Source organism: Homalodisca vitripennis, chromosome 8 (assembly GCF_021130785.1).
Source record: "Homalodisca vitripennis isolate AUS2020 chromosome 8, UT_GWSS_2.1, whole genome shotgun sequence".
Lineage (NCBI taxonomy): Eukaryota > Metazoa > Arthropoda > Insecta > Hemiptera > Cicadellidae > Homalodisca > Homalodisca vitripennis.
The window spans coordinates 126,877,376-126,889,488 of record NC_060214.1 but is presented as its reverse complement, the minus strand read 5'-3'; positions in this window follow the sequence as shown (position 1 = coordinate 126,889,488).

Sequence of the window (12,113 nt, the reverse complement as noted above, 5' to 3'; positions counted from 1 at the left end):
AAACTTCTGGAAGCTATTCATGTCATTATAACTTCCAGCATCTCACAGTACTCGGTAATGTAGACCTCATAATTGTTGGAACTAATTACATTAATACTGTCTTAACTAAACATTCTCAAGACGTAGTTTTCAGATTCTCGTTGAGTAGCAACTTGACGTAATTTTAAAAATCATAGCCAAAAATGAAATCTGAATTACTCCAAGTTGTGGCTGGTAGGATATGTCTATCCACAAATTAATTCGTTTTTCCTCTCCATCCTTATAGTTATATAATAACAAACACAAATGCCTGTTTTAGATATCTGACAATCTCTTAGAATTTTTCTGGATAAACCTAACTTTGTAATCTATTAAAACTGCAATACATTACATTTGACAGCCCGCTACTGTGATAATTACTTTCACATGTAAACATAAAAATATAAAATCTTTATCAAAAACTTAAAAATTGAGTTTTTACAGTTATAAACTTTGTTGTTAATTTAGAGATATAGTCGCTGTTTACAAGAGTTTTGGAAATACCAGTTATGTATAAAAAGAAAGAAAACTTGGTGGAGAAATAGTACACAATTTTACAATGACCATGAATAGTAACAAATCATCTTAGTAACCGCGTCATTAGTTAGAATATGTTTCTAGCCAAAAAAGTAATATAAGTAAAAAAAAAAAATGAAAAGCCCATTATATTATAATCGTCAAATCTGAGTAATTATAAAAAAATGATGATAAAATTATATTATAAATACAGTTTATAGGCAAAGCACTACTTAAAGAATACCATAAGATCCATACCATAAGATACCATAAGACATAAAATGCATTATAAAACTGTTAAATGAACAAACCCTTGATAAATAATAATTTTATACTGTATATAAATAAGTGCATACATCAACCGCAGAGTTTTGAATTACTGCTACGTTAGAGACATTTATATGTTGAAACAAATTAAAAATATGTAACATTAATTATGTAAAGATGTAATAAATCGTATAAATATCAAAAGTATGACGTAACGAATCATAATATTATCGATCCGCTGGTAGATCACCGGTTGGTTGAGATAGTCAGTCACGACCTACCTCAACATCCCCACGCTGGCTGTGTCAGTTTTGGTTCAATACATGTTTGCTGTGAGGCCAACATAGTTTAATGTTATTTTGACGTTGTGTAAATCTGATAACTAAAATAATCGTTCAACTCTTGTGTTTTAGTCGCAAAACATAGAAAAATATTGTCGAAATACTACAGAAAATTTATCTCCTTATGTCATTTTATAATAAATATCCTTCAGTTAGTTTGGAATACCAGTTATGGGTAAAAAGAAAGAAAATTTAGTGAAGAAATAGTACACAATTTTACAATGACCTTGCTTTTGTCAGAGCTTAGGCTCTGACAATCATAAAGTATTCAATGCCAATGAGGAAAACAAACAATTGCAACAGAGTTCGGTCCGCATATCCAGTGCAGGTCTCTGATTAGTTTAATGAGCTTCACAAAATATTTTCTTCTCTTTCAATATAAATTAAAGGGCAAAATCAAGTTATAACTTAAAATTTCAAATTCTAAATAACTTCAATACACGTAATAATGGTTGTAAGTAAGGTACAACATTGTTGGCATTTCCTTAAATTATATATGAATGTAGTAATTTTGCGTAACTCATATTATTGTACAGTTTTCTTACTGGTGCTATCTATCACTGTAATTTATCAAGTGATTATGTTTAGCTCTATTTATAGCACACAAATACGGAGTATTTAAACACTTTATGTACCATTAGGTTATATAATAATTTTAGTTTCCCTTACAGAATTTTTAGGTCAAACAATGTTGGCCAAAAATTTATAGTAAAACTATACCAATTATTCACAAAAATACTGTTAATTTTCTAAGTAGTGCCATGTACAAAACGTAAGGGCCATATACCGTGAGGTATATTATTTTTTCCACTTTTTTCTTAATGTTTGAAAGCAATAAAATGCAACAGTTTACTCAATATGTTGTAACGATCAGTCTGAATCATGTACGACCGATAACCCCAGAGGCAGAACATTCAATCCACGGGTCAATCCAGATTTAATGATCCATTTCAAGCTTTTTTTGTTACTGGAGTCCTGCTATCTGTAGTGATATTCAGGAAGCTCTGCAACCTGTAGACTGTTGCTGAGTTAAATGTCAGCCTCATGTTGTGTTGCAGGCTTTAGATCGAATATCTGATCCATCACATGTCAAGTCACCTTCCCTATCATAACTGACTTCTCATATTTTATTATTTTGATAACATCTATGAATACTTATAAAGAATAAATGCAGGGTGTCTTAGAAGTCCTATCCCCCTTATTAAATTTTTCATGAGTAGTGATTGGAGTGATTCACTTTAGGGGTTGCTTATATGACCAACTGAGGAGTTTTTGACGTATGAAATTACATACCATTAGCTGGTTTTGCCATAGCATCTCTTACTGGTCACCAGTTAGTAGGTGATACACATTAAGACGACTTTGACACAGTACCTGGACTTAATGCCTCTCAAAACAATAAGAGATGCTATGGCAAAACCAGCTATTGGTATTCCCAGGACTTCCTAATGGCTTGTTGATTTTTTTAGTAACTTGTTTTATATATTTGAGTTCTAAGATCTCAAAATAACTGGCCAGTAAATGTGTTATCTGCCTTAAAATAGCTTTGAAGTAAATTACTCCGTAGGTATTCAATAAGTTAATAAGAGAGGGGGGACTTTTATAACACCCGGTATGTACATACCGTTTCTACGATGTGCGTATGAAACGGTAACATTTGTAAAATTTATACTTCGTCACGGAACTCGTTTGTAGTATATCTTAGTCAATAAAGACACACAGAGCCCCAAAGCACAGGTAGTGTGAGAGGTTTTGTGTAACATTTTCATCTCAGTTGTCACACATTATTATACAGTTATCAGTAGACAATTTAAAGCAATATTTACATCTCAATAATAGTTTGATTGGCTGACCGTTAGCGAAGCTTGTGTATGAAGCTTCACAGGCAACACTGAGTTCGATGGTGGTGCAGGTCACATCATGGCATTTGGCTGACCGTTAGCGAAGCTTGTGTATAAAGCTTCACAGGCAACACTGAGTTCGATGGTGGTGCAGGTCACATCATGGCATTTAGCTGACCGTTAACAAAGCTTGTGTATGAAGCTTCACAGGCAATACTGAGTTCGATGGTGGTGCAGGTCACATCATGGCATTTGGCTGACCGTTAGCGAAGCTTGTGTATAAAGCTTCACAGGCAACACTGAGTTCGATGGTGGTGCAGGTCACATCATAGCATTTGGCTGACCGTTGACGAAACTTGTGTATGAAGCTTTACAGGCAACACTGAGTTCGATGGTGGTGCAAGTCACATCATGGCATTTGGCTGGCCGTTAGCGAAGCTTGTGTATGAAGCTTCACAGGCAACACTGAGTTCGATGATGGGCAGGTCCAATAATGGCATTTGGCTGACCGTTAGCGAAGCTTGTGTATGAAGCTTCACAGGCAACACTGAGTTCGATGGTGGTGGTGCAGGTCACATCATGGCATTTGGCTGACTGTTAGCGAAGCTTGTGTATGAAGCTTCACAGGCAACACTGAGTTCGATGGTGGTGGTGCAGGTCACATCATGGCATTTGGCTGACTGTTAGCGAAGCTTGTGTATGATGCTTCACAGGCAACACTGAGTTCGATGGTGGTGCAGGTCACATCATGGCATTTGACTGACTGTTAGCGAAGCTTGTGTATGATGCTTCACAGGCAACACTGAGTTCGATGGTGGTGGTGCAGGTCACATCATGGCATTTGGCTGACTGTTAGCGAAGCTTGTGTATGATGCTTCACAGGCAACACTGAGTTCGATGGTGGTGCAGGTCACATCATAGCATTTGGCTGACCGTTGACGAAACTTGTGTATGAAGCTTCACAGGCAACACTGAGTTTGATGGTGGTGCAGGTCACATCATGGCATTTGGCTGACTGATAGCGAAGCTTGTGTATGATGCTTCACAGGCAACACTGAGTTCGATGGTGGTGCAGGTCACATCATGGCATTTGGCTGACTGTTAGCGAAGCTTGTGTATGATGCTTCACAGGCAACACTGAGTTCGATGGTGGTGCAGGTCACATCATGGCATTTGGCTGACTGTTAGCGAAGCTTGTGTATGAAGCTTCACAGGCAACACTGAGTTCGATGGTGGTGGTGCAGGTCACATCATGGCATTTGGCTGACTGTTAGCGAAGCTTGTGTATGATGCTTCACAGGCAACACTGAGTTCGATGGTGGTGCAGGTCACATCATGGCATTTGGCTGACTGTTAGCGAAGCTTGTGTATGATGCTTCACAGGCAACACTGAGTTCGATGGTGGTGGTGCAGGTCACATCATGGCATTTGGCTGACTGTTAGCGAAGCTTGTGTATGATGCTTCACAGGCAACACTGAGTTCGATGGTGATGCAGGTCACATCATAGCATTTGGCTGACCGTTGACGAAACTTGTGTATGAAGCTTCACAGGCAACACTGAGTTCGATGGTGGTGCTGGTCACATCATGGCATTTGGCTGGCCGTTAGCGAAGCTTGTGTAGTTAGCTTCACAGGCAACACTGAGTTCGATGGTGGTGGTGCAGGTCACATCATGGCATTTGGCTGACCGTTAGCGAAGCTTGTGTATGAAGCTTCACAGGCAACACTGAGTTCGATGGTGTGGTGCAGGTCACATCATAGCATTTGGCTGACCGTTGACGAAACTTGTGTATGAAGCTTCACAGGCAACACTGAGTTCGATGGTGGTGCAAGTCACATCATGGCATTTGGCTGACCGTTAACGAAGCTTGTGTATGAAGCTTCACAGGCAACACTGAGTTCGATGGTGGTGGTGCAGGTCACATCATGGCATTTGGCTGACCGTTAGCGAAGCTTGTGTATGAAGCTTCACAGGCAACACTGAGTTCGATAGTGGTGCAGGTCACATCATGGCATTTGGCTGACCGTTAGCGAAGCTTGTGTATGAAGCTTCTTCACAGGCAACACTGAGTTCGATGGTGGTGGTGCATGTCACATCATGGCATTTGGCTGACCGTTAACGAAGCTTGTGTATGAAGCTTCACAGGCAACACTGAGTTCGATGGTGGTGCAGGTCACATCATGGCATTTGGCTGACCGTTAGCGAAGCTTGTGTATGAAGCTTCACAGGCAACACTGAGTTCGATGGTGGTGGTGCAGGTCACATCATGGCATTTGGCTGACCGTTAGCGAAGCTTGTGTATGAAGCTTCACAGGCAACACTGAGTTCGATGGTGGTGGTGCAGGTCACATCATGGCATTTGGCTGACCGTTAGCGAAGCTTGTGTATGAAGCTTCACAGGCAACACTGAGTTCGATGGTGGTGCAGGTCACATCATAGCATTTGGCTGACCGTTAGCGAAGCTTGTGTATGAAGCTTCACAGGCAACACTGAGTTCGATGGTGGTGGTGCAGGTCACATCATGGCATTTGGCTGACCGTTAGCGAAGCTTGTGTATGAAGCTTCACAGGCAACACTGAGTTCGATGGTGGTGCAGGTCACATCATGGCATTTGGCTGACCGTTAGCGAAGCTTGTGTATGAAGCTTCACAGGCAACACTGAGTTCGATGGTGGTGCAGGTCACATCATGGCATTTGGCTGACCGTTAGCGAAGCTTGTGTATGAAGCTTCACAGGCAACACTGAGTTCGATGGTGGTGCAGGTCACATCATGGCATTTGGCTGACCGTTAGCGAAGCTTGTGTATGAAGCTTCACAGGCAACACTGAGTTCGATGGTGGTGCAGGTCACATCATAGCATTTGGCTGACCGTTGACGAAACTTGTGTATGAAGCTTCACAGGCAACACTGAGTTCGATGGTGGTGCAAGTCACATCATGGCATTTGGCTGACCGTTAACGAAGCTTGTGTATGAAGCTTCACAGGCAACACTGAGTTCGATGGTGGTGCAGGTCACATCATGGCATTTGGCTGACCGTTAGCCAAGCTTGTGTATGAAGCTTTACAGGCAACACTGAGTTCGATGGTGGTGCTGGTCACATCATGGCATTTGGCTGGCCGTTAGCGAAGCTTGTGTATGAAGCTTCACAGGCAACACTGAGTTCGATGGTGGTGCAGGTCACATCATGGCATTTGGCTGACCGTTAGCCAAGCTTGTGTATGAAGCTTTACAGGCAACACTGAGTTCGATGGTGGTGCTGGTCACATCATGGCATTTGGCTGGCCGTTAGCGAAGCTTGTGTATGAAGCTTCACAGGCAACACTGAGTTCGATGGTGGTGCAGGTCACATCATGGCATTTGGCTGACCGTTAGGGAACATTTTTACATTGGTCTTATGGGGAACTAGAAAATAGCAGAATACATAAGTTTGCAAATTACCAAGAACACTCATAGAGATGTGTGCCATATTTACGCATGTAGAAATTAAAAGTAAAGTTCCTGAGAGGGAATGTAATGTTTAAAAGCGGGTGTCAAGGTTTTATATCACAACAGTTGTTCTTGTTGAACCTTTCCATCTATAACACCTAACTTATTGAGCACAAATATGAATGTATCATGTGGCAGTATATCTCGAGGAATATATGCTTTACATTTTGCATGGAACTTTATTTCTACATGGACAAAAATTAGTTTTACGCTGATGCGAGTGTATCGATGAATCCGGCAGAGCATTCACTAAGTACGTTGGCACAATTAGTCTTTTGTCTGCCGAGGGGGTTTGAACATTTCTTTTCTATCTAATCTGCAGGACGTTTCTAGAATAAAACCTCTGAATGAACTTTTACAAGCTCTGCGAGACGTAGGGTGGCGTACTCCTATATTGTATCCATCCTCATGTGAATATTTAAATAAAATAAGTGTCACATACGTAGAGTCGCACAGCTGAAAGTAGTATTAGAACTCTTGAGTGACTGTGGTTCTAAGAAGCTAAATTTTTATTGATGAAGAGGACGACAAAGATTCAAAAAGAATACTATGGATGAAACGATAGTTAAAGATTTTTAAACTGAGATCCACAAAAACTATGCTGCTAAATAAATAACAAACACGTGTTTCAGATAAGCTTGATATACGGTTTTCATTTTATAATTGTCCAAACTAAAACACTTTAGAAATGCAGTTCGAGCCATTCTGTGCTATGAATAATCGCATTTAAAGAGTGATAGCTTCATTTCAAAGTCGTCAGAATCAGTTTTTCCACTTGTAGCTTTGATCGTTTAATCACTTGATACCAATCGATTAGTATTTAGCTGAGCGTTATAGAAGGTCAGGGAAGTGATAAAATTTCCCTTTAGTCCGTTTGACTTACCGCAGGATATCGAAAACAAATTGAGCTATGAACTTAAAATTTTACATTGCTGCAAAGGCAAGATTGCGTTCGATGAGTCTTACGTTGCGCTGCGCTGAGCATTAGAGTAACACCTGACTTAGGGGTAACTAGAAAATGATGAGAAATGAGATACAAATTAGAAAATGTGCATTTATTGAAACTTCATTTCTTCACGTCAACTCACCATTGATTTCTTTATTTCAACCACATAATATGTAAAATCGAGTTCAAATGAGTTCGACACCTCACGTGGGATGTCCTTCATAATATTGTTAGTAAAGACTACCATAATCCAACATTGCTATTTTATTTGTTTTCAGGGTATATATGCGTTTTAATTGGGTTAGTTAGAACTGAAAGTAAAATTTGGAACACATTTCATCTATCCTGGGAAACTATTACGTTTTCGTTTAGTGGCTCTCTATCGCTAAGGGGGTGTTTATAGTATCGTAAGTGGTGATTTGTATTTAATGTTTTAACGGTGGAACTCTCCTTACTTTTATGTCACTATTAAAATATGAATTTATATTTGCAAAATTTCTTCGTCATTTACTAATATGGTAGCATACTTTAAACATTCTTATATGATTCAATCCTTGAAATTGAAAAAAAATAAAATCACTTATAATCTTATCGTATTTCTTATTCTTAGTCATTGCAATGTTTAATCGAGCTGTAGCCTAATAATGATTTCTAAACGACAGGTTTTGCCATAATTATTTAAGGAATTCCCAATGAAAATTGAATAGTGTTTATTATGGTGTCTATAATTAGTACAAAACATTAGTGTAGTTAATAAATTGTAGTTATAAGTTAAAGGATACAATGATCTACTTTGTTGGTCGGTTATTAATTATACTGTACACTGCATCAATTATAGGCATTTATACCCTTTAAATTGCTCTAAATATGAGCACAGTGTACAAAGATTATGTACTCGTATGTGTGTTGTGCACTTTCATATGGAATTTGTACTTCCTGAGTGTTTACTACATGAAAGTTACTCCTACTGTTTGTGTGAACATGTTCTGAAGTTGTTTGTTTTGGGTAGTGCAAAGTTTGTTACTGATGGATCTTATTAAAACAAGTTGTCAGGCAATATTAACATCATACATGAACCTTAATTGGTGTAAAAAGACCGAGGTTCTCAGTGCTATCTGTTTCACTGCTGGAGATACATTCAGATAAGGCCAAGAGGTCAACAAAACAGTCTGATGCAAAAAAGGAGTACCTCTTTTTATGAACACAGTTCAAACAATAAATATTTACTCGCATTTTAAACTTTATCAAGAATGTTACAATGGTGTGAAACAAAATTATTTTTGCCGTGTCTGTCGCACGGTTGTGAAAGAAATCGGCTTCTCCGACTGGCTATAATAATAATTTTTATTGCGAAAACAGTTTGACATGGAAATGGCAATCATTAGAAAGGCCACAAAATAGTTATGATAGTTTTTGAGAAAGTTGTTCATTCATTTTTCCATCTAGATCCCTTTAAAACGTACAATTTCTACATTCATTCATTCTCATTCATTCGAATTGTCGCACTTCAGCACCTGGTCGGTCTGCCGATTGTGCGTTTTCCCACTTATATGCCAAGTACTCGTCTGTGCTGTGGAATGTTGCCAAGGCAGTTGTCAGACGAGAGTAGTATGTCTTGAGCATCGAAGCACTTTTTATTGAATTTGGCAAATTGTTGACAGTTTTCAGAAACCATACATCAGCCAAGACTCAATTATTCCACCTTAAGCCACCCTGAGAGTCTTATGGTCGACAAATTCAAAAGCCTTAATTTAATAAAAAAGAGAGTAAAATTATTTTCATTTGAATCAACGGTAGTTACTGATTTCCAAACAAATAAATAAATGGTTGAAATTGTGGAGATATTATGATGGAACCTAGATTGAGATGAACATATTATATTATTAATTTCAATAAAGCAGTACAATAAGGTAATGTACATAACTTGAGTAATGTAATGTAGTATATCTTAAGTTATTCAGAAATGTACTACCTTCTGAACTATTAAACAGTTGAGTAATCAATAGTAGCTTCAGTCTATCAGGGTTGACATTCCAAGACTTAGCATTAGGACAGCTTTACTAGTCTTGAAGTCGTTTGGGAAAACACCCTTGGGAAGATTATAAGACATGTAAGGGGATAGCTCAAAAACGTATTGTTTGACTAATAATAAAGACCAAAAAACTAGTTGTATTAATCTGTACGAGAGCTGAATGCATCCAGATATTCAAATAGCTGGAATGTTTTAAAGTCAAATTTAATTACATATATTAATAATCGTAAAGTTTAAAGATTTAGATTAATAAGTTGTAAGACTGGCATGTTCACTGGAATAAAAATGATAGATTTTAATGTAGCAGATTGTCGTTAAAGTTAGTAATTAAAACTATGGTAAATTTCTTGGAGATCGTGCTTGACTATCCCGTTGAGTTTAAATTCATCCATCTCACGTTTTTATGACGAAGTTTATAAATTAGAATTGATGATAAGGTTGCTCTCAAAAAGTCAAGAATAAAACCTCTGGCATGGTCGAATTTTACCCCAGCATTAACGGTTGTGTTTACACTTCTTTAATATATACTAACAATTAATTCTGGCCATCGATCTGTAAAGTATAAAGGCCTTGAAGTTCTTGTCTGTTAATTTAAAATTTTTTGATTTATTCAACCTTGGCTTCTTATAAACTTATATTGTTAGGGAATTAAAGGGAACGGTTTATTTAATTAGTTGCCTATAAAAAAATTAAAGATTTGTCTTCCAATGTCTCTTTCATTGAACATTCTATTCAATTTTAATCTTACAATGTTTTTATTGTTTTCTTAATAAAAATTATCAGTTTTATATTTTTTTTAAGTTCAGTGTACCTGCTTTCTAAGAAACTCCCAAATAAAAGGCTAATTTGTTACGTGAAAGATTAACAATAATGCTGTTTAATCGTACACTCTCTGTCAGATCTCAGATTGATCTAATATGACAAATATGACAATAGAGTCTTTGTCATGAACAGTACGATGCCATCTCCAAGAAACAAAACTGATATATTTTTCGTTGATTTATATTAGTGTATGTTCAATAATTATTACCATAGCTAGTTACCGATTGCTATAACTTGTTTCTGTCGCAGTTTGTGTATGAAAATATTAAATTAGACAACAAAAGTAAAGAAAATTTGGCTTTGGAAATAATATTTAACTCGTAGTTTATATTAATTTTTTACATTTGCTCATCGCCGAGCGTCTGCCGCATCTATGCGCAATGCACACAGCGACGGTAAACTGTACCACAAAATTACCTACTAATTTCAGTTATAAAAAGTTTTGTAGTTATATACACAATAAATATATCGTCTATAAAATACATGTAATTTTATATCCCAATAGTTTATCAGAATTGGCATTGTTTGCAATTTAAAAACATTTAAATGCAAAATATATATTATATAATACAAATAATATTACTTGCAATATGTATTGTTTAAGTAATAAACATCTATATTTACAAATAAATTAAAAGTACCCTGTTAACCCATTTTAGAATATATAAATTCTAGGTTAGAGGTGGAGAATGCGTCTTGTAACTCGTATGCTATAGCCACTTCCCGATCCTCCGTTATTCTCTTTAATGCAGTGTCGTTTTCTTGAAATTCTTTTGTGTTGTCGGGCGGGCTCCAAAAGGTAACATCTTTGCTTACGTTACGTTTTTGGAGTGCATAAAATAAGAACACTGTGCTCTCAGACCGCTGCCAAACTTACAATTTAAATATTATTACCATTTAACATATTACGTGGGAGGGCTTCTATTGAGTGGGAAGTACGAAACATTTGTAGTGGTAAACACCCCCATCAGGTTATTTTAGATACGCCTATGATTGTGTGGTAAACTGCACATTTCCCTGAAATACATTTAATTTATTAGTCAGTTAACATTTAAAACTTTCGTCTCTAGTTACCAAAACGGCGGTCTACTTGAAGCTTTTTTACTGAGCGCCTTTTATTTTCCTGCAATTTAAAATAAAAAGTAACATTTAAATATCATTTATTTTTGACATTTTAATTTTTTAGTTTCAGCATTCAAGCTGCAGGCTACTACAAGTGAATGATGATTAGTATAGTGTCCACGAGTAATAATAAAACCTTAATGTAATTATTAAACCTCTGACTTATTTAAAAATAGAATATAAAATATATAACGGCCTGCGTCGTTCTCGCCTGTTTCATTGTAGATTACTTTAATTTACAAATTTATTGTCGTTCTTATTCGTTACCGATTTGGGATAATTCTTTCGAATTTGGTACACATATCCCAAACTACAATGCTTCTGTCCATATGTTTTGTAAGCGTCCGTCCACATCATATGCCAAAAGTTGTACAATTCATAAATAAAAACTACGTATATTCATTCTACGTTCACATTCATATTGGATATGTCAATTCACAAAGTGTTCTTTAAACTAAATACACTGTGATTGCATTAGTCGTTATGAAAAATGTGTACTGAATTTGAACACCTTTTGACTCGGATAACTGTGCTTTGTTTATATATTAGATTCAATACTACATACAGAACTCTGATATTTCAAGTACATCTCAATGAATTTTATTAAACTTTGAATAATTTATTTAGTAAAAAAACTTTACATCTAACTAACCTAAACGTATTTATATAGAAATCAGTAGTTTTCGTGCGATCTAAGAATGTTCTACGGTATTATTAGG